At 43.2% G+C, this 27587-nt stretch overlaps 1 protein-coding gene across 2 annotated transcripts in view; it reads right to left on the bottom strand.

The window, feature by feature from the left end:
- JARID2 (jumonji and AT-rich interaction domain containing 2) overlaps nucleotides 1-27587 on the bottom strand; it is a 290372-nt gene that overhangs the window by 164977 nt on the left and 97808 nt on the right. The window lies entirely within an intron of this gene.

The following is a 27587-nucleotide window of genomic DNA, read 5'->3' on the forward strand; positions in this document are numbered from 1 at the left end:
CCAGGCAGAACAGTAGAGAGGGGTCTTAAACCAGCCCCAAAGAACATGAACAAGACGGGGATGCCCACTTTCATCACCACTCCTGTTCAATATAGTACTTGAAGTGCTAGCTATAGCGACCAGACAAGAAGAAATAAAAGGCATCCACATTGGAAAAGAAGTAAAACTGTCCTTATTCACAGATGACATGATACTGTACATAGAAAACCCCAAAGATTCCATCAAAAAACTACTAGACCTAATAAATGAATTCGGCAATGTAGCCAGATACAAAATTAACACCCAGAAATCTATGACCTTTTTATACTCTAATAATGAACTCACAGAAAGAGAAACTAAAAAACAATCCCATTTACCATTGCACCAAAAAAATAATATACCTAGGAATAAACTTAACTAAGGAGGTAAAAGACCTGTACTCGGAAAACTACAGGACATTGAAAGAAGACATAAACAAATGGAAAAACATACCATGTTCATAGATTGGTAGAATCAACATCATAAAAATATCCATACTACCCAAAGCAATCTACAAATTCAATGCAATCCCATTAAAATACCAACGGCATATTTCAAAAATCTAGAACAAACTCTCCAAAAATTCATCTGGAATAAAATTAAAAAAAGACCCCGAATAGCCACAGCAATCCTGAGAAAGAACAAAGTAGATGGGATCACAATACCAGGTATCAAGCTATATTACCAAGACACGGTTCTCCAAACTGCCTGGTACTGGCACAAGAACAGACATATAGACCAATGAAACAGAACAGAGAACCCAGAAATTGACCCAAGCCATTATGCTCAATTAATAGTTGACAAAGGAGGCAAGAGCATACAATGGAGTCAAAACAGTCTCTTTAATAAATGGTGCTGGGAAATTTGGTCAGATCATGCAAAATAATGAAACTAGATCACCACTTACACCATACACAAAAACAAACTCAAAATGGCTAAAGGACTTGAATGTAAGACGGGAAACCATAAAAATCCTACAAGACTCCATAGGCAGCAAAATATTAGACATATGTCATAGCAATATCTTTACCAGCACAGCTCCTAGGGCAGTGATGGCGAGCCTATGACACGCGTGTCAGAGGTGACACGCGAACTCATTTTTTTGGTTGATTTTTCTTTGTTAAATGGCATTTAAATATATAAAATAAATATCAAAAATATAAGTCTTTGTTTTACTATGGTTGCAAATATCAAAAAATTTCTATATGTGATACGGCACCAGAGTTAAGTTAGGGTTTCTCAAAATGCTGACACGCCGAGCTTGAAAGGTTTGCCATCACTGTCCTAGGGCAATGGAGACTAAGGAGAAAATAAACAAATGGGACTACATCAAAATAAAAAGCTTCTGCACAGCAAAAGAAACCAACAAAACAACAAGAAAGCCAACTCCATGGGATAACATGTTTGCCAATGCTATTTCAGATAAGGGCTTAATCTCCATACAGTTTAACAAAAGGAAGATAAACAACCCAATCAAAAAATGGGCAAAGGACCTAAACAGACATTTTTCGAAAGAGGACATAAGGAAGGCTAAGAGACATATGAAAACATGCTCAAAGTCACTAATCATCCAAGAGATGCAAATCAAAACAACAATGAGCTACCATCTCACACCTGTCAGAATGGCTATCATCAACAAATCAACACACAAGTACTGGCGAGGATGTGGAGAAAAAGAAACAATCCTGCACTGCTGGTGGGAATGCAGACTGGTGCAGCCACTGTGAAAAACAATATGGAGTTTCCTCAAAAAGTTAAAATGGAACTCCCATTTGACAGAGTAATCCCACTTCTAGGAATATATCCCAAGAAACCAGAAACACCAACCAGAAAGGATAGATGCACCCCTATGTTCATAGCAGCACAATTTACAAGAGCTAAGATTTGGAAACAGCCTAAGTGCCCATGAGCAGATGAGTGGACTAAAAAACTGTGGTACATCTACACAGTGGAACACTATCCTATCTAATAAAAGAGTAGTATGCAAATTGACCATCACTCCAACACACAACATGGCCGCCCCCAGTGGACACAAATGGCCGGCAGGGGAGGGCAGTTGTGGGCAATCAGTCCAGCAGGAGAGAGCAGTTAGGGGCGACCAGGCCGGCAGAAGAGGGCAGTTAGGGGCAATCTGGCCAGCAGGGAAGCAGATAGAGTTCGATTAGGCTGGCAGGGGCGTGGTTAGGGGATTATCAGGCTGGCAGGCAGGGGAGCAGTTGGGAGCCAGCAGTCCTGGATTGTAAGATGGATGTGTCAGATTGGAGAGGGTGCAGGCTGGGCTGAGGGACACACACCTCCCCACCACCCCCTTACCACCCCCCCACCCCCAGTGCAAGAATTTCAGGTCTCTAGTGCCACTATAAAAAAGAAGGAACTTTTACTATTTGCAACAGCATGGATGGAACATTATGCTAAGCAAAATAAGCCAGTTGAAGAAAGATAAATATCACATGATCTCACTCATATGTGGGATATAATGATCAACATAAACTGATGAATAAAAATAGATCCAGAGACAAATGGCAGGGGAGGTGGGGGTTAGAGATCAACCAAAGGACTTGTATGCATGCATATTAGCATAACCAGTGTACACAGACACTAGGGCGGTGGGGGCTTGCCCTCAGGTGTGGGAAAAGGACACATATGCAAAACTTTAGACACTAAAAAAAAAAAAAATCACAAAGATCTAGATTTACTTTGCTATTGACTGCTAAAAATGACTTTACCTGGTTAATGGAAGACTGAATAATAAGGCCTTTAAAAGTGAGATGGTTTTCTTTTTTTTTTAAATTTCTTTATTGATCATGATTTTCTTTTCATTGGCAAAACATCTGCCTCTCTTTGAAATAACTTGAGAATTTCTAATAAAAAATGGCAACTATTCAGAATTTAAACTTGAATGCTTATGGTCATAATCTTTTTTATTAAAAAATAAAACACAGCACAACATAATTCTAGCTACTCAAACTTATAAGACATGTAAGAAAAAAGGAGCACAGGAGTAGGTACATGAAGACATTACACTCCCTGGAGCAGACAGCACCATCTAACCATCCTCCAAAATGCATACTCCAGATTAGAGATTACAAGCCTTTAACAACCTTCTTCCATGCCTTCGAAACTCCCAGTGTGGTCCACAGACCACCGGAACCTTAACAACTTGGCATCTTATTGGAAACTAGTGAAAGAAAATTAGGAAAATGTATATGAAAATCTTCCTCCTGTCAGAGTCTGGGGTGCGCCACAGGAACCAGAGTCAAGTCCCCACCCACCCACATCACATGCGCCACGGGAACCAGAGTCAAGTCCCTGCCCACCCACGTGCACCTTGAAATCACAGACCTGGACGGCCACACCCCCATTGGGCTAGATCCAGACCTGGCCAGCCCCACCCCCGTCAAGCCCCACCAGATGGTGGGTGCGGCCTCAGGTTGCCTGGCCCAGCGCTTGGGGGGGGGGGGGGGGGGGGGCCGCGCACGCGCGGGGCCGCGGGGCCTGCCTGTCAAGCCCCACCAGGCAGTGGGCACAGCCGAAGGTCCCCTGCCCAACCCAGTGCCATGCAGCCTCAGGTCCCTGCTGATTGCTCATTAAGGCTCGTTATGGGCACTCAGCCTTCACTGTGGGCACAGCCATCTTTTGTTACGGAATCCCTGCCTCCACTGTGGGTGCAGCCATCTTGACCGTTATGGCGTGATGGTCAATTTGAATATTCCCTCTTTATTAGATAAGGTGCAGACTTCTGGACCCCACCCCGGAACTACCTCATCAGAATCTACATTTTAAGAAGATCCCCAGGTGATTACCATACACAGGAAAGTTTCAGAAGCTGTGCTGTGCACATTTGTTCTCCAACCCACACCTATTTCCTATCACTTTCTAATTTCAATTAGAATACAGGCAAAGGTAAAGATGAGGTGAAACCCCAATATGAATACTTCTAACATCTATCTGCTGTTGGCATTTCTCCTGTCAGAAATAGGAAATCTATATTAGTATACCTTGGGAAATCTTCACTTTGACGTCTCTTCACTGAGCTTAAATAAGTGATCAAATAGGATAAGTGAAAACAAGAAGAAAGGCAAGGCACTAAGAAATGTAAGTTCCACATGTGGTGTCAGGTATGTGGTGTCAGGCGAGTACTAGGCTTATTGGGGCAATCACTTTGTAAAGTACATAAATGTCTATTCGGTTTGTTCTACACCTGAAACTAATATAATTCAGAATGTAAACTGTAATCAGAAAATAAATTAATTTTTAATTTTTTTAATTTAGAAAAATGTTAGTTGTTAGAATAATTCCTTATGTGACACAGTCTTTCCAACCTTTATCCTCTGATTATCGGGCCAACTTCCCTTTAAAACATGACACCCAGAATTAAACATACATTCAACGTGTGAATAATATTCCAGAATAGGACAATATAGGCAGTAAGATCATTTCTACTTCTATGCACAAACCCAAAAATAAGAATAAATTTTAGCAGCCACATTACACTGTAGGATCTCATTAAGCTTGCAATGAACTATATCCTCCATAATGATTTTATTTGTTTCTTGGGGGATAGAGGTTAATTTTTTCTATTACAATGCAACAAAACTCAAAGGAAGGCTGAAATCCAAGGACAATGACAGTTAAGGGGTAAAAAACACACAAGACAGAAAGAAGGTGCAGGATCACATCAGTGCAAGTCACCATGTCTTCTACCCACATATGTTCATGGAGAAGGGATGGGGTTAAAGGGCATAAGCATAACTTAAACTGAGACTGTATTCAACGTACCTGAGTTCTCACCTACCCCAACCTCATTATACGAGAGATGCAAATCAAAACGACAATGCGGTATCACCTCACACCTGTCAGACGGGCTATCATCAACAAATCAACAAACGACAAGTGCTGGAGAGGATGTGGAGAAAAAGGAACACTTGTGCACTGCTGGTGGGAATGCAGACTGGTGCAGCCACGATGGAAGACAGTATGGAGTTTCCTCAAAAAACTAAAAATGGAACTCCCATTTGACCCCATGATCCCACTTCTAGGAATATATCCCAAGAAAACACTCAGAAAGGATATATGCACCCCTATGTTCATAGCAGCACAATTCACCATAGCGAAGATCTGGAAATAGCCTAAGTGCCCATCAGCAGATGAATGGATTAGAAAACTGTGGTACATCTACACGATGGAATACTACGCTGCTGTAAAAAAGAAGGAACTCTTACCATTTGCAACAGCATGGATGGAACTGGAGAGCATTACACTAAGTGAAATAAGCCAGTCAATGAAGGAAAAACACCACATGATCTCACTCATTTATGGATAATAAAGACCATTATAAACTTATGAACAAAAATAGATACAGAGGCAGAGCAGCCTCGAACAGACTGTCAAACTACAACGGAAAGGCCGGGGAGGGTTGGGGGGCGGGGGGGGGGGGGGAAATAAGTGATCAATCAAAGGACTTGTATGCATGGACATAAGACACTGGGGGGTAGGGAAGGCCAGGGGATTGTCAAGGGCGGGGAATAAAAGGAGACATATGTAATACTCTTTGTAATACTTTAAGCAATAAAACAATTTTTAAAAAAAATAAATAAAATAAAATATCTTCAGAGGACTCAAATACAATAAAAAACAGGGACACCAGGTCAATCAAACTTGCCAAACAGGCACAGGGCAGAGGACAATGCCCTTAGAGACCTAAGGGAAGCATATAAAAAGTGATAATGATGCTAATCATAGCATACATCTGCAGGAAGCTCACTACATGCTAGGCAGTGGGATCAGCACTAACAAGGATGGAACACTCTGCTCAGACCTGAGTGCAAGGTCCACACCACTGCTTCCTCCCCTTTAGTTCAAAGTGGTGGGAAAGGAAGTAATCATGAAGCCCTTAGTTATTTTTTAGAGGTGAGTTTCATTGTCTTGCCCAAAAGTCCCACAGCTGGGTATGTAAACAGGAGCTGGTGCTAGCTATCAGGTAGTCAGACGGTTCAGCAGGTGCCAGATCAGGAAGCAAATTTTAAAACTCAGAAATTTGTTATTAAAGAGGAAACGTCAAATGTGTAACTCACATTGACTCCTAAATGAATGCAAAATTATTGCTAATTTCAAGAGGTGAATGAAAATGTTATATGAAAAACAGAACAACTCAAGAGCAACAGCTCTAGCTACAGACTAGCAAATAAAGCGGGGAGGGAAAAGAAAGGGGAGGGATCTTATCTCACTGGCCTGTCCAACAATCTTGTGTAATAGAATATCAATTCTAAGGACATCATTCAAAGAATCCTTATGCAATTTTGTTCATATGTGAGTTTTTATTACGGTTTCAAATTCAGGACATCTTGATTTAGGAAAGGGAAAACAATGATTAAAAGACATGGGTTAGAGAGAAGCACATTTCTGATGAATTATTTTTAGCTTTCCAACAATTACAACTATTTTTAAATTAAATGGAGCCCAATGGAAGATAGTTAATTTCCAATCACTTGTGAGTAAACTGCATAGAGGCTCATCCATCACAGTTAGAGTGACTAAGTAATTTATCATCCCAACTGAGAGCACTGTTAATAATGATGTAGGACAATTGGTGGAAACTGGGACTCAAGTCAATCAGTGGTACTAGGTCCTTTCCAGCAGATCTGAATCCATTAAAGAAATGTCTACAAAACCATATAGATCACTTTTTAAAAAAGATTTTGTATTTATTTTTAAGGGGGTGGGGGGAGGATGGGAGGGAAACATCTATGTGACCATGAAACACTGACTGGCTGCCTCCTGCACACTCCTACTGGGGATGGAGCCCACAACCGGGGCACATGCTCTGACCGACTGGGAATGGAACCAGCAACCTTTTGGTGTACAGGACAACATCCAACCTGAGCCACAATGGCTAGGGCCAGAGATAATTTTTAATCAAATCACCAAATAAAAATAAAGGCAAAATCCAAGACATATGTACCAGGATTGAAGTGTGATACACACCTGTTTTAAATTGAAATCCAGAACCTCATACCAATGTTTTAAATGTCAACCTGCTTATTATAGAGAGGGATGGGGGAGCACAGGGGCAGGCGCAGTCACAGATGGCATCCGTTCCACAGAGAATGCTGCTGCGTCTACGGAGGAGCCACAGCATCAAAGGGTTGCCATTGCCTCTTATAAAGACAAGTGAATGGGGGAGTGGCTGGGGTATGGCAGTTGGAAGGAAGAGGATGTTCGGGTTCACAGTAGGAAGACTTTCTCCTTAACATGCAACCTCTTTATTAACATTCATCCAAGTGCCACGACAAGTAACAGTGAGTTATAGGAGCCACTGAATGAGTTACCAATATCCCACGTGCATAGGTCCTATTTCTACCCACCTTGCCACGACTCTGAGAGCGGAGAGATCTGTGACTTTCCACCCCTTTTAAAAAAGAAAATGAAGTGCAATGCCCAATTCCAATGAGCATCCCCCTACCCTAATATGGATTAACATGAAATGCCACATCTTGGGGAGGAGGGCCGTGGGTATGACTGACAGCTGCACAGAGCTGACTGATAAGAAAACAAAATTTGAAAGACTGGGTCCATGAGAAAGATGGAGAGAAAAAACTGACTTCCTTCAGGGAAAATTACTGTAAACCTCTGCATGAGTGTCTTTTACTTTCAAAACATGTTCGCATAAGCCTATTGTTAAATCATCCTGTATAATACAATTTGTTGCTGTCTGAAATGCAGATCACTTCCATCAACAGTTTGAGGAAAGAAAAATGAAAGCATCCAAAAAAAGGAGGTAGAATTGATTCATGGCATGGATTCAATATGAACAATGATTTACAGAGCCAAATAAATAAGGAGAAGAGAGGGAGAATATTGGAGAAAAATGTGGGCAGTTCACCTTAGACTTAGGCTAAAACTGTTGTTTTTTCCCTTTTAACAACATAGTATTTTCTCCACTGGAAATCTCTCCAGTCGACTCAATGATAACCCATTTTTCTAACTTCCATAAAATGGTTCAACTGTCAATACTCAAACATCATAGAAAAATCAGGGGAATACTCACACCTAGAAATAAGTGGCCAGGAAACCACTAACCTATGAACTTGTGAATGATATATTCTAAATTAAAAGCACTTCAAGCAGCAAATTTCCTCAGACAGACATGCTTCCCAGGATAAAATAAACGGTCTGAAAATGCTTACGCAAGGAGAGTTTTACTTCTTCCAAACTCCCACTAAATAATGTGTACTTATCTTTGATTACCGCCTATTTAAAAAAAAAATAGGCTACAGTTGAAATTGGATTAAGAACTTCTGCTGAAAACGATTTATTGCATAACACAACTCTGACAGCCTGAATCTCCGGCCACCAACTGAGCCTTTATAAAAATCTGCTGGGCAGCTGCCAAGTCAGCTCTTTTGCGTCTGAGCATGTCAGACATTGCCGTTGTCAAGGCAGCAGCAGCATGGGCTGCAACATTCCCACTTCCCGGTTAAATGGTGCAGTCAGGGAACAGCAGCGAGGGCCACGCAACACAGCATTCAGCCCTCCTGCAGCTCTTCGTCTGACAGTGTGTTGTCTCCAAAAAGACCTAAGATCGACCTCAGGATTATCTCCAAGATTCCAGCAGAAATCTGGATTGACAATCTACTATCAGTGGAGGGAATAGGGGGGAGAAAATCTTAATAAGGGACGATTCAGTATCAGCAATTCCAACATGTGACCACCCTACAACTTCATTTGGGAATAAATTATTACAAGTAGGTTCTCAAAGGAATTCTAAGTAATTTGGATCTTTGAATCCTTTTTTATGTTCATCAGAATACCCCCAAAAAGTATATTCTGAGATGCACTAAACAACAGAGTAGCCACTAGCCACATGTGGCTATTTAGAATTAACTTAAAAATTAAGTTCCTTACCTTGTACTGGGCACATTTCAAGTGCTCAATAGCCCATGTCTCCCAGAATGTTTCCACCATCCCATAAAACTCTATTGGACAAATATGTCCTAGAGTATATATTTGTATTTAGTTAGGATAGTTTCAATTGACTCTGTATTACTTGCCAGTGCATTTAATTATGTGCCTGAGATTCTTCAAAATTTGGACTACCTTTATGCCCCACTCAGGTTAGCAGGAAAATTCTGGAATAGCTGAATACCTTAAACAAGAAAACAAAAGTCTAAAGCAGGTAAAAAAAAAAAAAAAACTATTTGAAGTACATATATTCAACCATACCACGCTCAGTCCTCTGCTACACCTGACCTCTCAATTTTGCAGGCAATACGAAATTCTGAGGATGCAGCATAAGATTCTTCCCTCTACAAGTAAGCCCCTAAGACATACACTGCTTTAGTATGCCTTCAAATTATTTTCTAAGGAATCCCCTACAAAATAAATCCTCCAGGATTGCAACCAGACAAAAGCCAGCCCTAGTAGCAGGGTGACCCAAACCACTGAGATTGATTGCTGCCTCACCTCCTGCCGGGCCACTCAAGGTCATGGGCCTGTTAGCCATGGCAAAGGATTTGGGCGATTTTTGCACTTCTGTTTCTTCCCCCAGACCCCAGGACACTGCTGGGGTCAATTTATGAGCTCAATTAAGAGCTAACTGTCTTACTTGCTTTTGTGGTTCAGCACTAACCCCCAACCAGGAAATAAGTGTGTATACATTCCCAAGGGACTGGCTATATGGTCATGCTACATTATAAACCATTAGTTTTATTTTTGGCCATTTAATGACAATTTTCAAGTTAAAGTATACAAATAAACCTTGTCCTTGGATTTAACACAAACTGACCTCGTGCCACTTTGTTCTGATACCCCTTACTCAATTTTCTCATATCCTCCAGCCCTCCCCAGAGTTAAGGACCACCCTGGGATTGGTTTGCACTCTGTCATTACAGGCGTGGGTCTCCAAAAACAACTTTAATGCCTTTTCCCCCTCCAAACAGCACTTTCCACTTATGACAATTGTAGATCATTGTGTAGCAGGCCACATGCTACTTGTTTCTTGCACAAAGTCTCTACATTTTGGAACTATGAAGAATGATCACACAAACATTTCTAAGTGATGAACCTGAGATGCTGGCACAGAACTGCCTAGCATCCTGACTAGTGTGTGGCTCTAAAAGAGGTGTGGGGAATGTCCACCCAGCAGGCCATATGAGGCATGCGAAATCATTTGCTCTGGCCCAGCCAAGGCACTAGCGGTGAGTTAATTAAATGTTTGACCAAATATAGCAGGCTAATTTTTAGGTTGATAATTTTGTATGACCCATGAATGCAGTTATAAAAACCCAAATGGTCCTCGGCTGAAAAACCATTCCCTACCCCTGCTCTAGAGTACCTGCCATCTGACTTACTCACCTTTTTTTCCTCTAATACATACAGCACACAGTAGGCATTCAAAAACATTTCCTACAAGTGAACACTTATAAGCAGGTGGAAAGTATAAAGAGAACAGTGGCTTCAAGATCTAGTTCTAGAATTGTTTCTTCAAGGGCAAAACAACCTCAGGGAGTGGTTGACAATTTATCCACTCCTGAGAAACACCTACAGGATAAACCGTGAATTGAGTTTCTCCCAGGTGATACGGTTCCTGAGACCACACCTTGAGAACCACAAGTGTACACCAGCCTTGCAAGGGAAGTGACTTCCATCTCCTTTCCATGAAAACCATTCTCACTGCCATGAAAAACATAATCACCAAGTCGAATGTGAGCTTTTTATTGGCAGCCTGACTCTTCCCTGGTTTTCCTGTTCCCTCGACCCTGCCACATTCTTCCCTTCCCTATCTCTAATTATGATCAAAATACCCACTGTCATTTTCTTGACAATCTCCTCCTTCCTCTCCCCCACCTCCTTGTGTGACTCTATCTCAATTCACCCTACTGCACCCTCCCGGCACCAATGGTTTGGAATCCTGAATAAGACTGCTACCTCCTTTCTCACTGTTCACAGTGAGAAATGTTGCCTGTCTCTAATCCTTGGAGAAAGAAATAGAACAGGCTCTCATCTCCTATCTTACAGAAGAAACTTCCAAAATGACTGCCACCAACCAATTCCTATTCCAAACATCCTTCCCACATTGTTTCTCTAAATTCTAAAAACACAACCACACTGCAACAAAATTACTTCCTAAAACCATCATTCCATGTCACTCCTTCCCCTACTCATTAAGCCTTCCGTGGTTCCCTATGGCTACTATAGGACCTACAAAAACTCTTATCATTAAGGCACTTAATTTCCCCTGCATTGACCAACACCCCTAACTGACAAGGCGTGAGCATCTCAAGTAGAGACAACAGCTCTCATCTTTGTATCCCCATCTCAAAACAAACACAAGGAAACAGGACTACTGGTGTTGATCATGACTTCAAAAGTAATCCAAAAGTAAATAAAGGACAGAGTTCCTCAATAGACATGCATCAAGTCCATTTCTCAATTCTCTTTTTCTTATCAATACTTTGGTACCAAGAAATACATAAACAGTCAATTGTGCTCAATTTACCAGTTTCAGTGTTAACTCACAGCTCTTGGTTTTATATTGCACAGAATGCATGATTCTGTGACCAGGACTGTTAGTACAAAATACCAATTGTATTCAAACTGATATTTCCTACAAGTTAATCTATTCATAGTCCAAAGGCAAGATGTATCTATATCACTGTTGCACAATAGTTTGCAGAGATCACAAACTGCTACCTGAACAAAACTGAAAATCTTCACTGGTTCCTGCATCCAAGCCAGTTCTAATAGTTCTTCTTTCATGCAGGGTGGCATTTCCTGCAGTCATTTAGCTCTGTAAAGCCTGATGTACCAGTGTGTGGGTTCAATGAAAAGACTGGTGTTTGCCTATGGACTGACAAAGCTCCCACCAAAGTCATGAAGACTGACACCCCACCCTGAAAAAGTGTAGTGGAATATGTATATCCCATCTTAAAACAAAGCTGTTAGGGGAAGCAAATAGGGCTATCTAGAAGCAAATTTATGATTCTTCCTATGTTGACATTTCACAATGGCACAGAAACAAAATGTATGTTATGAACACAGTGGATGTAAGCAGAAGTTCACCATTCACACTTAAGGCAGTGTGTGTGAAAGAACAAAGCAGAAGTGGGGAGATGACAATTTTACTCTAACTGGGGAACCACTGGAGGGTCCCAAGCAAAGAAGTAACAGAATTTAATGTACATTTTAAAGCTCCCACAGGCTATGGGGAGGATGAAATCTTTTTTTTTTTTTTTTTGGGGGGGGGGGGGGAGGGAAGAGAAGCAGAGAACCTTGTGGCAAGTGCCTATACCAGAGGTGAGGACAAGGTTGGTAACAAGAAGGTATGACAACTGGTTACATTCTAGAAACTTTAAGAAGGCTGAGCCAACAGATTGCTGAAGTGGAAGGTATGAAGAAGAGTCAGATAACTCCAAAATATTTCATCTCACTAAATGGAGCCGCCTCTGGGAAAAAGGGGGGTGCTTCTGAAAAGAGCACTTTGGAGCAGAGAGAAGAAAGGGGGAACCAATTCTTTAGTTTATGGATGTGCTGAGTTTGAGCTACCTACACAGACCCTACAGGAGATGTCAGAGTTCAGGCCATGTGTCAGAGCTAGAGATGTGAATATAACCAGAAGTTTAAAAATCAAACCTAGAATCAAACTCTATGTACCCTAATTTATTGAAGGGGGGAAAAAAAGTTTTCCTATTTATTTACAAGGTAGGCCTGAAGTCAGGGAAGGGCTAGCTGACCTCGAAAAGTAAGATTATGGCTAAGATTGAGTCTTAGGAAAAATGATGCTTAAAAATAAAGAATGAATGAAGGAAGAGGGCTGAATTTGGAAGAAATAAAAGGAATGTGTCACTCACAAGTCAGTCTATAAAAATCTACATTTGACACTGCAGACCAAACTGACAAGTGATGGAGTGTCAAAGATGTGGCAATGGAGGCTGTAGAAATCCAATCCACTGCTCAACATAGGCGATGCTGCCCATCAGTTGCTGCTGGTAAGTAGTTCTATTTGACCAAATGAAGTCATAAATCAACTCAATTTCTGTCTGTCACACACACACACACACACACACACACACACACACACACACTAAACACAGACACCCCTTCTTATATGTAGGCTTCACGTGTAAGTAAGAAAAACGACAGAGGGGGATGACTGAGAACACACTGGCTTTAAACCCACTCTCACAGGTAGTCAAAATATGTTCACAAGATACCCTGTGGGCAACACTGTGGCTACGCAAATAAGTTTTTGAGTGGTCACAAATCTCAAAGATTTGTGTGGAGGTGAGACAAACTACAACCTGTTTTCTCTCCAATCCCTCCAAAAAGGATCTAGAGCAGCTACTTCTGGTTGCCTGCTACTGTAAGGACCAAAAAGGGCAGAGCAATACAAAGCCCAAAGAAGTAAACCCTAAGACTTGGAGAAAGAACACAGAAAAGCATTCCCACCAAGTAATCAACATTTTCACTTTATCCACCTAGGTAGGAGTGACCCTCCTTTGCCATACCTATGTTGTGCTTTCTCCTCGAATTTCTCCTTTAGCAAACCCTGACCTCCTGAAGTAAAGATTCTCTCTCCTTACAATATTCTTCACTAATAAAACCAGACACCCGTATTCCTATCTGCATAACAAGTACTTCTCATATCCATTGCTGGGGATTCGAATTCAAGTTTGAGCAGCACTAGAAACACTACTCTAAAGTTGTCAAGTGTGGCTACCCTGGAAAGTTTTATCAAATGCAGCCCTCACAACCACCTGACTGAACTGGTCATGGGTGTGGCCTATGCCCAGAGATTTTGATAAACTCAGAATCATGGCTCCAGAACTGAGTCCTGACCTCCACCTAGTGATTCTCCCACCCTTGAGAGAACCAATCTGACTGCATCACAATTAAATCCGGAAAACTCCCTAACATCAAGTCTGGTACACATCAGAAGCTTAGTAAGTAACTGTTGAGGGAATGAATCTTAAAAAAAAAAAAAAAAGAGGAGGAGGAGGAGGAGAAGGAGGAAATCCATATAACTAAGGAAAACAGGTAAGTATTTCAATAGAGCACACAGATTGTCTTACTACACTTTTTATTTTCTTGACATTAATTCTCCAATATCGAGAAAAACAAAGAGTTTTAGCTGATACCAAAGCTTTCTTTCCCTGAAACATAAAACAAGCACTTACTCGCTTCAAGGAATTGAATCAAACTGCTATTAACTACTCAAAGCTTCTGTACCTCAAGCTGAATGAGGAAAACCCTCATATCTATAAGTCAGAGAGAAGTTCATATTTGCCAATAATAAGTAGAATAATGTCTCGGTAGATGTATGGGAAAATAGGATATGATTGCTCGCTGGATTAATTATACCAGGAGGGAAAGGCAGGCCATGTTTGACCCAATGTCCCATTATTGAGAACTAAGAGGGGGAAAAACCCTTTATGTTGGGTCTGATCAAATAATTGAATTGATACCCCTCCCCTGGGAACTCACCTTTAGGCTACTTCACAATGGACATTCCACTTGCTTAGAACACATTCCACTTGCTAAGACCATTATCTCTCCCCTCTGGAGTTTCCCAGAACCCAGACCTGCACAGAGAATTCTCTGCCCAGAAAAAGCCCGCCTAGAGTCCTTTAAAACCCTCTGACTCCCCCACTCTTTGGGGGCTGGTGCCATTTGGGGGCTCAGCCCATCTGGTACCCAGATGATGTAATCTATAATAATAAAAGTGTAATATGTTAATCAGAGCGGGCGTCCTTCCTTCCAGACAAAGCGGGCGGCAGCAGAGGTCCCCAGCCATGGCAGCAGCGGGCAGGGGCCAGGCCCAAGGCCCTTGCACAAATTTCGTGCACCTAATAAATACATAATTCTTCACCCTTTTTGGCCTTGTGCATTCCTCCTTTGGTGACCCTAACACTTTGCAGTGGTTCTCAACCTTCCTAATGCCGCGACCCTTTAATACAGTTCCTCATTTTGTGGTGACCCCCAATTTCACTGTTACAAATTGAACATAATTAAAGCATAGTGATTAATCACAAAAACAATATGTAATTATATATGTGTTTTCTGATGGTCTTAGGCGACCCCTGTGAAAGGGTCATTCGACCCCCAAAGGGGTCGCGACCCACAGGTTGATAACCGCTGCTTTATAGGTTCTTTGAGTTCTTCTCATTTCCCAAAACTCAAGTTCTACAGAATTAACACAGCCACAGTTTTCCTTCCTCTTCTTGTGCCATGACAGCAGGGGCTCTCAGGCTCTACACTGTGAAATCTCCCACCCACTTTAACATATAAATCCATTTTTGTTCCCAGATAAGTGAACTTCTAGAATACTTTGAGACTGGGTTTGCCTGCTTGCTCCCTTTTTATTCCCAACATTCCCGGGTTATAAAGGTAGCAGCTCAAAAAGACCTCCACTCCACACACCAGAGAAAATAGATGCAACAAATGGATTTCATCCTTAAAATCGATGGAGAAATGCTTAAAGGGGGAAAACAGGATGGAGGGGGCAGAGAAGGGGAAGGGAGTCTATACAAAATAAAAAAAATTTAATAGCCAATTGGGGTGTGACAAACTTTTCAGAGCAGTTTACAAAAGCCCTGACCTCAAAGAAAACTCTTTCCAATTTTAACATACATGCCCACACAAAGAAACACACAGCAGGCACTCCCCGAGAGCCAAAATAAAATGCTCTCTAGTAATTACCATAAATAGAAAAGGAGATGGACTTCCTGATTCAGAGTACAGAGTAAGAGAAAAACCACCAGCAACAAAAACATCATGAACAAAATTACATGGCCAACAATAAACTGGGAAGAGAGTGGAATTGCTTCTCACTGAGATGCAAGAAAACACAACTGGAAGATGCTTAAATAAGAGAAGGGGACATCCATGAGCTGGAGAGGATATAGTGTGCCATTAAATTCCTTAAATACAAAAATAGAACCTGATGACAATACAGTTTCTGTAGCACAAACAGAAAAGTTTTTGAAAAATCCAACGAACAAACTATAGCTTAATATTTGAGACAGAATTTATTTCTCATTATTTTGGACATTGATTATTTCACCTAAATTTGGCCCAAAATTTTCCAATCAATTCCAATTTCTTGGAATTTTTTAAATCAATAAATATAATTACTTAGAGAGATTCTCCCTTAAAAACCACATGAGAGCTTCCAAATACCTCTCAAACACATAAGCACTTGTCCATCAACTTTGACCACATTGCCCCATTGTGATTATGATGTTATCAATTTCAGATTATGATTCGAGTTCATTGACATGCACTGTTTAAATCACAGCCATAATCAATATGTTATTAAAGACAGGAAGCATAGTAAACATAAAATAACAAATGAACAGCATAAAAATAAATCTACACACTTGCCTTATAATCCTCACTAGTATGTAAACTATACTCATCTGACCAAGAATTGTTCTTTTATAAAAAAACAACAGAGCCCGGCCAGTGTGGCCAAGTGGTTGAACGTCGACCTATGAACCAGGAGGTCATGCTTCAATTCCTGGTCAGGGCACGTGCCCGAGTTGCAGGCCTGATTACCCAGTGTGGGTCATGCAGGAGGCAGCTGATCAATGATTCTCTCTCATCACAGATGTTTCTGTCTCTCCCTTTCTCCCGCTCTGAAATCAATTTTTTAAAAAAATTTTTTAAGATAGTCATTACTGCAAAATCTAGTATTTATATAGTCGGCCCTCCATGTCTGTGAGTTCCACATCCTCAGATTCAACCAACCTCTGATAGAAAATACTCAGAAAAAAGAATGCTGTTTCTGCTGATGTATACTATAAAGTTAGGTCGAAGACGGCTATGCCTGCTTTAACTTTATTCACAGCATTTATCACCCATAAAATTCATATTTGTTAGAGTATATATTATATGGTTTCCATACTAAATTAGACCTAAAAAGGCCCTAAGTCAATAAAAGGAAAGAAGAAATAAAGATTAGAGAAGAAATAAATGAAATAGAGAATAAAAAGAAATGAAACTAAAGAGGTGAAATTAAGAAGTGGTGTTTTGAAAAAGAGAAACAAAATGGACGAACCTTTAGCTTGACAAACCAAGAAAAAGAGGACTCAAATAAATATAATCAGAAATGAAAAAGATGTTACAATTGACACCACAGAAATAAAAAATCATAGACTACTATGAACAATTATCCATCAACAAATTAGACAATCTAAAATGGATAAATTCCTAGAAACATACAAGCTACTCAGACCGAATCATGATGTAACAGAAAATCTAAACCAACCAATTACGTGTAAGGAGATTCAATCAGTAATCAAAAAACCTCCCAATAAACAAAAGTCTAGTACAACCAGCTTCGCTGGTGAATTCTACCAAATACTCAAAGTGTTCCAAAACATAAAAGAGGAGCGAAGTCTTCAATCTCACTTTACAAGGCAGACAGTACCCTAATATCAAAACCAGACAAGGATGCCACAAGAAAATTACAGGCCAACACCCATGATGAACATAAATGCTCAAACCAAATTCAACAAAGGGTTTAAAGGATCATACACCACAATCAAATGCTATTTATTCCAAGGATGAAAGGATGGTTCAACATCCACAAATCAGCCAATGTGATAACAAAATAAAAGGTAAAACCATATGATAATCTCAAAAGAGGCAGAAGAGGCATTTGACAATATTCAACATACATTTATAATATAAACTCTCAACAAAAGAGGTATAGAAGAAATGTACCTCAACATAATAAAGACCGTATATGACAAACCCACAGCTAACACCATACTCAATGGTGAAAATCTGAAAGCTTTTCCTCTTAGAGTCTAAGATCAGGAACAAGGGTACCTACCCACTCTCATCACTTTTATTCAACACTAAAGGCCCGGCACACAAAATTCATGCACAGGTATGGTCCCTAGCCCTGACCTGCGATCAGGGCCGGCCCCACCCCCTGCCACCACCCACCCCTAGTTCCCTGATCACCATTAGGCAATCAGAGCCTGCTGGCTGGGGGAGGGACCAAGAGGTTGGCCATTCCCGCCCACTCACCAGCCCCGCCCCTACGCCACTGCCAGTTGCCCTGTGTGTGTGGGGTGACCAGCAGGGTGGGGGCCTTGGCATGGAGCCACCCACATCTGCCACCACCCACCTCCAGTTCCCTGTTCCCCACCAGGGAATTGGAGCCTGCCGGCCAGGGGAAGGGACTGAGAGGTTGGCCATGATCTGCGCCTGTGGGCTGGGGGCAGCTCCTGCATTGAGCATCTGCCCCTGGTGGTCAGTGAATGTCATAGAGACCGGTCATTCTGCCTTTTGGTCAATTTGCATATTACCCTTTTATTATATAGGAATAGAGGCCCGGTGCACAAAAATTTGTGCACAGGGGGGAGGAGGGGGGGGTGTCCCTTGGCCCAGCCTGTGCCCTCTCGCAGTCTGGGACCACTCGGGAGATAACGGCCTGCTGGCTTAGGCCTGCTCCCGGGTGGCAGAGGACAGGCCCAATCCCTAGGTGCAGCCCCTGGTCGGGCTCAGAGCAGAATGAAGCTCCCCAACCAATTGGGGAGTTGGGGCGCTGCCCCCTGTCATGCACAGAGCAGGGCGGATCGGGAGGTTGCGATGCCACCCTCAGTCACGCTCAGGGTAGGGCTGATTGGGGAGTTGGGGCACCACCCCGTCACACTCAAGGCAGGGTCGATAGGGAGGTTGCGGCGCCACCCCTGTCACGCACAGAGCAGGGCCTATCAGGGGGTTGGGGCGCTGTCCCGTCACGCACAGAGCAGGGCCCATCAGGGGGTTGGGGAGCTCACCCCTGTCACTCACAGAGTAGGGCCGATAGGGGAGTTGGGGCACCGCCCCCTGTCACACACAGAGCAGGGCAGATCAGGGGGTTGGGGCACCGCCCTCTATCACCCACAGAGCAGGGCCGATCAGGGGGTTGGGGCGCCGCCACTGTCACACTCAGGGCAGGCCGATGGGGAGGTTATGGCTCTACCCTGTCACACACAGAGCAGGACCCGTGGGGGGTTGGGGGGGGGGGGGGCGCTGCCTTCTATCACCCACAGAGCAGGGCCGCTCAGGGGGTTGGGGCGCCGCACCCTGTCACACACAGAGCTGCAGGGCGATCAGGGGGTTGGGGAGCTACCCCGTATCAGGCACAGAGCAGGGCTGATCAGGAGGTTGGGGCACCTTCCCCTGTCACCAACAGAGCAGGGCGAATAGGGAGGTTGTGGCCCCGCCCCCTGTCACACACAGAGCAGGGCCAATCAGGGGGGTGGGGTGCTGCCCCCTGTCACGCACAGAGCAGGGCCCATCAGGGGGGTTGGGGCTCTGTACCCTGTCATGCATAGAGCAGGGCCCATCAGGGGGTTGGGGCGCCACCCTCTATCACCCACAGAGCAGGGCCGATCAGGGGTTTTGGGTGCCGCCACTGTCACACTCAGGTCACGGCCGATGGGGAGGTTATGGCTCTACCCCGTCACACACACAGCAGGGCCCGTGGGAGGGGGTTAGGGCGACGCACCCTGTCACACACAGAGCTGCAGGGCGATCAGGGGGTTGGGGAGGTCCCCCCTATCAGGCACAGAGCAGGGCTGATAAGGGGGTTGGGGCACCTTCCCCTGTCACGAACAGAGCAGGGTGGATAGGGAGGTTGTGGCCCCGCCCCCTGTCACACACAGAACCGCAGGCCGATCAGGGGGTTTGGGCGCTGCCCCCTGTCACACTGATCCCGGTGCCGGGAGGCCTCTTAGTTCCACTGATCCCGGTGCTGAGACGCCTCGCGGCTCTGTTGATTCTGGTGCTGGGAGGCACATTACCCTTTTACTATATAGGATAGAGGCCTGTTGCATGGGTGGGGGCTGGCTGGTTTGCCCTGAAGGGTGTCCTGGATCAGGGTGGAGGTCCCCACTGGGGTGCCTGGCCAGCCTGGGTGAGGGGATGATGGCTGTTTGCAGCTGGTCACACACCCTTCAGGGTGGGGGTCCCCACTGGGGTGCCTGGCCAGTCTGGGTAAGGGGCTGAGGGCTGTTTTCAGGCTGGCAGGTGACTGAAGCTCCCAACCGCTCCTTTTTTTCTTTTTTTTTTTATTCTAGGCCAGCTTTAGCTCTGGCTCCAGCTCTGAGGCCTCTGCTGCTGAAAGCAGGTATCTGGTTTGTTTGGGTTCTATAATCGATACACTGTATCAACTCCAGCTCTGAGATCCTGACAGCTGAAAACAGGTTTCTGGGGGTTTGTTTAGCTTCTATATTTGTAACAATGTTTCAAACTGCAAGCTCAGAGGCCGGCAAGGCAGGCGGGGATCGTTGGTTTCCTCCATCACTGAAGCAAGCAAGCCTCATGTTAGTTTCAAGCTGCCTGGCTGCCGGCCGCCATCTTGGCTGGCAGTTAATTTGCATATCTCGCTGATTAGCCAATGGGAAGGGTAGCGAACGTACGCTAATTACCATGTTTCTCTTTTATTAGATAGGATAGTATTGGAAGTACTAGCCAGAGTGGGCATCCAAATTGGAAAGGAACAAGTAAAACTGTGACTACATTCTGACACAATAGTTTGCATAAAAAACCTTAAAGACTCTATGAAAAAACTATTAGGACTAATAAATTCAGTAAAGTTGCAAGATACAAAAGCAATACACAAAAAATCTATTGCATTTCTATACATTTCTAATGAATTATCTAAAAGGGAAAAAAATATCATTTACAATTGCATAAAAAAGAATAAAATATCTAAAAAAAAATTTAACAACAGAAGTGAAAGACCTATATGTTGAAAAGAAAAAGATATTAAAGAAATTGAAGAAGATTCAAATAAACAGAAAGATATTCCATGCTCATGAATTGGAAAAAGTAATATTGTTTAAATGCCTATACCAGTGGTCAGAAAACTGTGGTTCAGGAAACTGCGGCTCGCAAACCACATGCGACTCTTTGGCCCCTTGAGTGTGACTCTCCCACAAAGTACTGACTTCTGCGCATGGGCCACGAAGTTTCAATCACACTGTACATGCGAACCCGCAAATGGTATTTTGTGGAAGAGCCACACTCAAGGGGCCAAAGAGCCACATGTGGCTCACGAGCTGCAGTTTGCCAACCGCTGGCCTATACTATCCAGAACAATCTACAAATTCAATACAATCCCTATCAAAATTTCAATGACATTTTTCACAAAAACATAACAATCCTGAAATTTGTATGCAATCATGAAAGACCTTGAATAGCCAAAGCAACCTGGAGAAAGAACAAAGCTGAAGACTTCAAACTCTTTGATTTCAAACTATATTACAAAGCCATAGTAATAAAAACAGTATGCTAATGGCATAAAAACAAGCATAGACATCAAAGGAACAAGAGAGCCAAGAAATACGCCCATATATAGATGATCAATTAATTACAACAAAGAAGCCAAGAACATACAATGAGGAAAGAACAGTGCCTCCAATAAATGATTTTGAGAAAAACTGAACAGCCACATACAAAAGAATGAAACTGGAGCACCATTTTACACCTTACACAAAATGGGTTATCAAATTTGAATCTGACACCAAAAGCAAAATATAAAAGTAAAAAATATACATCAAACTAAAATGCTTCAGGAAAACATCAACAAAATGATAAGACAACCTACTAACTGGGAGAGCATATTTGCAAATTATATATCTGACAAGGAAGACATGAAAAGATGCTCAACATCATTAATCATCAGGGACATGCAAATCAAAACCACAATGAAGTATCACCTAATAACTATTAGAATGGTTACTAACATAAAAATCAGAAATAACAAGTGTTGACAAGAATATGGAGGTTCCTCAAACATTAAAAAAACTACCATCTACCCCAGCAAGATACTTACATCCCCATGAGACACACACACACACACATATCCTAATATATAAAAGCCCAGGGTTGTAACAACCGATCATGACCAAAGGCTGACCAACCCAGAAGTCCAGCACTGACTGCCCCACTGCAGCCTGGTGACCCAGCACTTGCCGGGAGCCGGTCCATGCTTGCTGTTTCAAGGGACCTGGCATATATGGCATACTGTTCTTAATATGTTTGCTCACCTTCTTGGCACTATGTGTTTTAACCAAGGTCTCTGAGAAAGGTTGTTTCCCCAGGTAGGGATTTTCCCCTGAAGTTAGGGAGGGAATAAAACCTCTTAACTAGTGCCAGGTGGGTAATTAATCACTTTAACTACGAACAATCATGCTTAAGCTACATAATCTTTACTCCCTGGAATGGAGATAAGAAACGCCCTAACCTTTGTAATAGAGATTGATAGGATTGAATCAACTGGTATAAATACAGATGTAATAAGACAGCAAGACAGAACTTAGAATACAGAACCAGAAGAAGACAGAATGAAGAGAGACAGAACCTAGGCACAGAACCTACACAGAACGTTCTCTAGAGACAGAAGAACTTCGCTGGAGAGAACATGGCAAAAGATCCTGGACAGAAACTGGCCTCAGAACCTAGAGACAGAACCTAGCGAGAGAACATGGCAAAAGATCCTGGACTGAACCTGACTACAGAAATTGGCAAGAGAACCTGACTAGAACCTGGTAACTGAACCTGGCTGGAGAACCTGGACAGAACCTGGCTGGAGAACCTAGCGAGACAACATGGCTACAGAACCTGGCTACAGAACTTGGCTGGAGAACCTAGCAAGACAACTGGACACAGAACCTGGCTGGAGATCCTGAACCAGAACTTCGCTGGAGATCCAGACCAGAACTTGGCTGGAGATCCTGGCTGGAGATCCTGGCTAGGCTGCTGATCAACTGAACGCTGTCTCCATGTCATTCCTTCTTCGCCGAATCCATCCACACCTTTGGGGACCCCTGGACCCGCTGGGGTTGGACCCCGGCAAGCACTGACTGCCCAGGTGGCTGAGACCCAGAGAGAGAGGCAGGGTCTGATCCACAGCCTCAGTGGCAGCTGTTGATCAGTACTTGCCTTTCTCTTTCTCTCCCTCTTTCTTTCCCTGCTTTGCCAGCAGCCGGGCCTTTCATTCTCTCCTGGCCTCTGCAGAGGCTGCTGTTCAGCCCCACCTCTCTGATCAGTCCTGGAGATAGGCCTGGAGATGCTGACTGGCATAGGAACCGACCAATCAGAACCAAGTGTGGGTGCTGTGAAGAACCAATGGCTGTCTAGGAGGCAGAGCTTTTGACACTGACTGGCATAGGAACCAACCAATCAGAACCAAATCTTGCTGCTGTGGGGAGCCAATAGATGCCTAGGAGGCAGAGCTTTTGACACTGACTGGCATAGAAACCAACCAATCAGAACCAAATTGGCCAGCAGAGGAGGGCAGTTGGGGGCAAGATCAGGCCACCAGGGAAGGGCAGTTGGGGGCAAGATCAGGCTGGCAGGGAAGGGCCATTGGGGGAGAGATCAGGTCAGCAGGGGAGGGCAGTTGGGGGCGATCAGGCAGGCAGGTAGATGCAGTTAGGGGCAACCAGGCCAGCAGGGGAGGGAAGTCAGGGGTGATCAGGCAGGCAGGCAGAGACAGTTAAGGGCAATCAGGCAGGCAGGCAGGTGAGCAGTTAGGAGCCAGCAGTCCCAGATTGCAAGAGGGATGTCCGACTGCCGGTTTAGGGATCAGACCTAAACCGGCAGATAGACATCCCCCAAGGAATCCCCAGTTGGACAGAGTGCAGGCTGGGCTGAGGGAGCCCCCCCACCCCCCGCATGAATTTCATGCACTGGGCCTCTAGTATATATATATATATATATAAAACTCTAATATGCAAATAGACCGAAAAGGCAGAACCAAATAACTGAACAACCAGTCGTTATGACATGTGCTGACCACCAGGGGGTGCACACAGAACATGGTGTGTTTCAGCAGCAGGCGGCAGAGCGTGGAACATGGCAGCGTCAGCCGTGGTGGGATGGTGGAGAAGGTGAGCAGTGGCACCAGACCAAGGCAGGGCACTGGTTGCTGTCATCAGGGCAAGCCTCTGGTGGTTACTGAAAATTCTTTGTTCCCACAGGCCACAGTCCCACCTGGCACTCACACCTGCTGCCGGTGCCGACCCTGCTCACACCCGCTGCCAGTGCCAGAGCCAGAGCCACTGCTCGCACCTGCTGCCAGTGCCCGGCACCGGCCCCAATAGCTCGGCACCATCAGCAGGTGTGAGCAATGGCTGCCAGCCCCAATCACCCCTCAGGGCTGCTCCACCTCCCCCTGCTCACGATTGGTGATTGGGGCAGCAGCTGCCGCTCGCACCCACTGATGGTGCCAGCCCTGCTCGCACCCGCTGCTGGTGCCGGCCTCAATCACTCCACGCTGCCAGCGGATACGAGAGGAGCTGGCGCCATTAGTGCGTGGGAGGGACAGCAGCGGGAGCAGGGCTGCTGGCAGACAGGGGGCCGGGGGCCATAGCGGGAGGGGCCGGGCGGGGATGCAGAGGATGGGCCGAGACCCACCCCTGTGCCCACCGCAGCCCACACAGTTCCTTTCAAGGTGCACCAACGAATTCCTATACTGGGCCCCTAGTCCATAAAAAAGAATGAAATCTTGTATTTGCAACAACATGGATGGATCTCAAGGACATTATGTTAAGACAGAGAAAGACAAATACATTATATTAAGACAGGGAAAGAAAGACAAATATATGATCTCTCACAAGCAGAATCTTTAAAAAAAAAACAAAACAAAAAACACCTTATAGATGAGGGGGGAGAAATGGGTAATCTGGGTTTTTTTTGTTTTCAGTTTAAACTAATTGAATAGTTGATAGTATAAATAATTAAATGTGTTAATTTTCTTCACAGCATTTATCACCCATAAAATTCTCATTTTTTGGGTTATGTATCATATGATTTCCTTACTAAATTACTGACTGAATTCTACAAGTAATGTTATAACAACTGTATATGTAACATTCAGTATATTCAACTTGGTTTTCTAGGGTGATAGAGAAATAAGTTAACTCCTATAGCTAACAAATTCAAGCTGAACCCTTCCCTAATCCCCCTATAAAAACCAATTGACTAAAATCATGGGAGTCTGGCGCTACTTACTACCTGTGTGATCTTAAGGAATTTACTTCACCTGTACATGCCTGTTTCCTTAACTGTAAAATGAATGCCCATGGCATATATAACACTGTGTCTGGCACATAAGGTTTTAATGAGTGGCAACAGCAACAGCAACATCATGTCTACCCCCTCTCTGTTAATGAGGGACAAAGGAACAAAGAAAACATTTAGCCTATTTTCCTTTTGAGGCTGTTAACAAAAACCACAAACTAGTGCCTTAAAACACTTTATTCTCTTAAAGTTCTGGAGGTTAGAAATGCAAAATCAGTTTTGCTGGGCTAAAGTGGAGGTACTGGCAGGGCCGGCTTCTTCTGGAAACTCTGAGGGAGAATCCAATTCCTTGCCTTTTTCAGCTTCTGGTGGCTGCCTATACAGGTATACTTCATTTTATCGCTTCACAGGTGCTGCAAATTGAAGGCAAAGCCCTCCATCAGCAAAAAGACTATGACTCACTTTATTGTGATGCTCACTTTAATGCAGTGGCCTGGAACCAAACCTGCAATATTTCTGAGGTATGCCTGTATTTCGTGGCTTGTGGCCCCTTCCTCTACCTTCAAAGAATCATTCCAACCTCTCTACTCTGTTTTCACATCTTTTTCTCTCCCTCTGATCAGCTTACCTCTGTTTGATAAGGACTCTATCATTATACTGGCTCTACCTGGATAACCCAGGATCATCTCCCCATCAGAAGATCCTTAGCTTTATCTTAACAACAAAGTCCTTTTTACTATATAAAACAACAGGTCCCAGGGATTCGGACTTGAATATATTCAGGGGTCATTCTACCATCCACCAGAAAGTGCATGTTGCTATCTTCTACACCTTTGATTAAGAGAGCAAAAGCTGCAGTTGAAATATTTCATTGCCGACCACTGTAATGCATACTGGGATTAATTTGCTGGGACGTAAGAGGGAAATGCCACCTTAAGCTATATATATATATGGATGTTGAAGAAAAATGAGTGTCAGAATTTTTCCCTATTTCTTTTTCTCATAGTGTGTACATAAAATCAGTTTCCTGAGTCTCCCACTAATTAAGTAGGAACACCTGAGTAGGTCAACAAGCGTGGGTGGAAGGCTGAGGCAAAACTACCATCTCTCAAAGCTGATTATGTTACCCTAGAAACAGAAAAGTAATTGAGTATTTTGATTGAAAAGATGTTTTTTTCTGTACTGAAATCATGGGGTAGGGAAATGGTAAAACGGCTAAAGGATTTTACTATTGCTCTAACTTCTAAATAAAGAGGAAAAACATGAAATGCACATTGGGAACTGGATCATTTGATGTGAGAGGTTCTTCCCTTCTAAGTCTGCTATGGCTTGCTAGAATTTTATATTTTTTTATTTTGTTATTCAAAAACAGTCTTTCCTGGATAATGATCTTTATCTTTTTCTAAGCAAAAAGAATTTTTTTCAATATTCTAACTACTCTTTTTAAAGGAGCACTAAATTAGAAATTTAAATAAGAGAGATACAAACTTTCCTTAAATTATTTTATTAAAAGTGTTGAAACTTGCTCAGAGATAACAGATAGTATGACATAACTTAATATTAAGATTTCTGCTTTAAAATATACAGATAAATAATAAACAGATGAAAATATGCTTGATGGCATTAGTCATTAGGGAAATAGAAATCATTATCAAATGGAATGCCACTTCATAACTGCTAGGGTGACTATAATCAGAAAGACAGACACTAAATGTTGACAGGAATGTGGAAAGATTGGATTCCCTCATACAATGTGGTGCCCAGCCAGCATGGCTCAGGGCACATGCCCTGGTTTCAGGCTTGATCCCCGGTGTAGGGCATGCAGGAGGCAGCCAATCAATGATTTTCTCTCATCACTGATGTTTCTCTCCCTCTCCCTTTCCCTCTGAAATCTATAAAAATATTTTTAAATAATAAAAATAAAATACAGTCTAGCTATATTCCTCAACAGGTTCAACTAAGTTACCATGTGACCAGCAGTCCACACCTAGCTATATATCCAGGACAAGTGAAAACATGTTCACCTAAAAACTTGTACACCAATGTTCACAGCAGCATTATTCATGATGGCCTAACTGTCACATCAAAGGATGAATGTGACATATCCATAAGTGGAACTGTTTGGCAATAAAAAGGAAGCATTGATATCTCAATAAAGTTGGCTTTTGCAATGACCTCTGCTGGGCTACACTACATTAATCTGTAAAACTTAACTCTACTTTGCACATTCAATGAGTATTTACAGTGAATTCTGACTTATAATTATGTCTGAAAGGGGAAAAGTTAGAGTTACATGCTACCTTTCAACTGCTGTGCCAGCTGGAATCATGCCATCCATTGTCTGTTTCCTACATTAAGGTTTGCCAAGTAAACTACTTAATAGGTATTCAGACAACTTCATGTTTACAGCAGGTTGAAAGGAGAGATCTAAAGAGGGGGAGGGAAAGAAATCCGAAGGTGCCTGAGTTTCCTCCCACACCATTCACTGAATATGCACAGAGCCAGGTGTGTGCCTCCTCCGGGCTGCTTCTTTAGGAATCTGC

The sequence above is a fragment of the Myotis myotis genome, unplaced genomic scaffold, assembly GCF_014108235.1.
Source record: "Myotis myotis isolate mMyoMyo1 unplaced genomic scaffold, mMyoMyo1.p scaffold_m19_p_2, whole genome shotgun sequence".
NCBI classification, from domain to species: Eukaryota; Metazoa; Chordata; class Mammalia; order Chiroptera; family Vespertilionidae; genus Myotis; species Myotis myotis.